We start from the raw sequence: 4,180 nt of genomic DNA, 5'->3' as shown, positions 1-4,180 counted from the left end.
AAGTTGAGAAATACCTCTTTTTTTTAGTGCAGAAGCTAATCAATGTACAGAGAAAGTAATTATGCAAATAAAAAAGAAAAAAAAAACAACAGAAAAAATAGATGATCAATTAAATTTTATAGCCAGATACATCATTGAGAGTAGCACCATCAACCCTCCAAAGCCTGGAAAAAGTCCCTTCATCCTGCTCAGACTTTAGTAACAGTACTGTACCGCATGTGGTGGTTTACAGGTGTATGTTTGAGATCCAAAAGAAGTTTGAGTTGTAAGATGGGTGTGGTCCGACCCATGTGAACCGAGTTCTCATGTAATAATATAGAAAAGGATACTGCGTACTCATGTATTAATGTAGTAAAGACAGCTGAGTACTCATGGGTGGGAATGTGGACATGTTGACAGGCGTAGCAGCTTGTGAGATCTCATTGCAAGATGGTCTCTAGTGTACTGGATATAGCTGGAGTGAATCACAAGGTAAACATCGTATAAATAATATCTACTGTACAACCATTTGATCACATAACCTTATCTTGCCAGTTTAATTATCAATACAGACATGGCATAAAATAAAATCTCCTGAGAGGAAGAGTCATCAGTACTATCATCTTTCAGATGATATTTAACATTTGAGCATTTGTCTAGAACAATATCAGGTTCATCAAAGTTCCCCTTATTTCCTTGTACAGCTGTCAAACTTCATAGACTCATAAAGCACTGTTTGTTCCTGACATGTATCTGACAAATCCACACAGGACACCAGAGTCATAGGTAGACCGCACAGACCACAAGTCAGCCATGCTGTAACTACAGGTGTGTCTGTTTCCATGTCATCTGATACACCTTTATTTTAACATGCACACCTCTCATCATTATCAGATAGCTGCCTGACCTTGCTCAGCAGAATGGTAATATATAGTTACAAGTGTCTGGGTAATCCATCATCTTTAAGGGCCAGACAGGCCAATCTTATTTTTTCATGTTTCTGTGAAAATCAAAACTTTATAAATGTAAAGGTTGACAGTCAGAATATTATGTGTTTCTGTGTATAAATCCAAACTTAAACAGAAAGATTGCCAAAAACACATGTAAGTAAAAATGTTTACCGTTCATTGAGCGACTGATTGGAGCTGTAGAGGTTTGACAGTATGTGTTATTGTAGTTGTTTGTGTTTTATACCAATAGCTTAAAAATGAATAATTCATGAACCGTGACAGACCATAACAGGATGGGGAGGCTGCCCGCAAACACAAATGTTCGCACAAATACAGGATCGTAAATGTACAAAGAGGTTTTGTCCAGATTCAGAGTGCCACAATTTGTTGAAGAAAGGAGTTAACAGAGGTAAAGGGGTCAGTGATAACAGGCAACGACTGACTAAAACAGGCGGAAAGTTGTGTTTCTTCTTTTGTCTCGTTTTTTACATTTATTAATTGCTGCAACCATTTCTGAAGCGCAGGTTAAAAGCAAACATGGAGTCTTTAAATTGCTCAGAAGCTGCTGGTAGTGATCATGTGATACAATCGAAAGCTCCAAACAGCTACTAAATGGACCATGAAGTGAGATTATTTTGTCAAATGCTATTTCTTAGGTCAACTATGAGGCTCAAATGGTTTGAAATGGTATGGTTTGAAATATGCAAGAGAATCTATTTATCACTTACATGGAAAAGTGAGACAAAGTTAACTTGAACATCATTAGCTAAAGCTGAGCTCATTCAAACTACATCTATTTTCAAGGAAACGAAGAGTTGATTCTGTCATTCTTTTTGATAGTCTCTGTGCTTTGGGAAGATATCAGGTCATTCCAGGTCACCAGGCTGAAGTCTGAGTGAAGCCGAGTCAAGCTGAGTCTTTTTTTGACCTTCTCAGGTCTGAACAGGTCTCTGACCTCTGTTCACAAGGACAAAAATCACAGCATGTATTTTCAACTCATCATTTAATCTAATCTGGTTATATGAAATATGATTTATCAATTAATAAATGAAAGAAAAAAAACGCATAAAAAATGATTCAAGCTTTTCTCTCCTCAGACACAAAGCTGTCTAATCTGTCAGATGTCAAATGATGCAGCGTATTTTAATCCAACACATAATCTGCGTCCACCATCAGCAGCCCTGGCTCCTCCTGTTGAAGCACACAGTTTATTAATTATAGTACAGGCTGTTCTCTCTGGTAATCCATCTCCCACAGTAACATCATTAGGGGAATCCAGAGGTAAATTAATTACTGATGATGCATCCACAAGCCTGGCGAGTCTCTGTGGGCTGCAGCACGTCTGAAACAAAGGTTAATTCAACATGACTTCCCAGACTGAAGGTGACACGTTCCTATCATGTCGCCTGGTCTCTTAATCCACAAGCATGTCATGAGGCAAGTGTGTGTGTCTCTATTTTTGTAATGTGACCTTGACGGTCAGTTTGGGACACTGTAGCTGGGAAATGATGTTGATGAAATGTTTCTGGTCAATGGCCAACAATCTGGATAATGATCAGAGGTTCACAGCTGGGTTTCCAGTGGAACAATCAATACAGGCCTACTGGCAGTGTGGTGTCATTGAAAGGTGCTGCTGTCAGACAGGTTTCATGTGGACACATGAATGTACTGTCAGTGTTTTTTTAGAACTGTGCAGACACATCAGCTTTCAACCTGTGGTATGACATGACATGACATGACATGACATGACATGACATGACATGACATGACATGACATGACATGACGTGACCTCTGCCTCTGTTCACCCTAACCCTGCACAGAAACATGCTAAGCAATCAGTCTCAGCTCAAGTTTAAGTTCATGAAGTGTCCAGATCTGCCATGATTTTCCTGTTTTCTGTTTTACAGGCAAAGACCAATAACAGCCTGGGGAAGTGGTGACATCCAGTCAAATATTTTTTTTTCTTTTGTTTTCCATTTTAGACACCGATTTGGCTTCATTTCACTGTTGCTTTCAAGTGATTCCATCTTGTGACTTTTATTTTATATTGACTGTAGCCAGACTGAGTAATTTGCTGTCGATAATAATGCCATAACCTGTTTACCATACCTACATGTTTGAGTGACACTGGACTCATTAGATGTCTTTAAATGTCAAAAACATTGGTGACCTTCATTTTGGATCAAGAATCCAGGAGGCTTGTGGTATAACTACACCTTACTTCTGTTGGGTTTTACTTTCTTTTGTCGTCAAGTCTAAGGGAAGTCCCGAGTTAGCTGAGATACAGCTGATTTTGTCTGAACCTGAACTCAAACTCAAAATCCTGACTCAGTTACACCTGAAGTATCCTGAGAAGAGTTTTACACCACTGTTTAGAGGGAAATGCACTGATGGTCTAAAGCTGTCTCAAAAGCCATGTGTCAAACCTCCAGGACAGCTGCGGCTCAGAAGGTGGAGCAGGTTAACCAATAAGTGCAAGGTTGGTGGTTTGATCCCCAGCTCCTGTCACAGTGTCCCTGCTTCTCTAGATACCAGGCATGCACTTTGCATGCACGTGTGTTCAGTTAGAAACAAAGAAATAAGACAGGAATGAATTTGCATTTTCCTGGGACACCTGTTGAATCCACAAACAACTTCTGTTTAAGTGCCTTTGAGCAAGCCCACCAAAGCCTCACCCAACATACTGCCCTGCCTTGGTGGGAAAAGTGCTCTGTGTTGGCATCCTTACCAAAAGTGGAGGCAGGGAGGCTGCCATTCTCCACCCACACATGGACAGATAGTCGCTGTGATTGAGAATGAAGCTTCTCTGGAGCAGACTGTTCTGGTCCTAACAGCCGGGACGATGGAGGGGAGGAGGTGGTGATGGTTTAAGGGGGCGGGGATACAGGGGGAGAAAATGTGGACATGGAGAGGTGGCCCAGTTAAGTTAGACAGAAAACGCTACAGTAAACGTGGAAACGTTTCGATCTATACCTTCAAAATAAAAGAAAGCCAGCTAACGCAATCCTAACAATTTTAATCTATGTGACCAGATTGGCCTTTCGAAGATATTAAATCCTTTTAATATTAAATTGTTTTGATAAAACGTTAGGGACTGACAGAGCTGTGGCAAGTGTAATTGTAAGTGCCATTTAGACGTTAGTCTTACCCTTGTAAGGTTTTATTTCGAAAATGACCGGAAGTGTTGTTTAAAATGCGGGTAGCTTTACAGTGAAACTGTTCGTTTCTTCTGCGGAAAACACCCAAAGAC

This window comes from Toxotes jaculatrix, chromosome 8, assembly GCF_017976425.1.
Source record: "Toxotes jaculatrix isolate fToxJac2 chromosome 8, fToxJac2.pri, whole genome shotgun sequence".
Lineage (NCBI taxonomy): Eukaryota > Metazoa > Chordata > Actinopteri > Toxotidae > Toxotes > Toxotes jaculatrix.
This window is presented reverse-complemented; position numbering follows the sequence as displayed.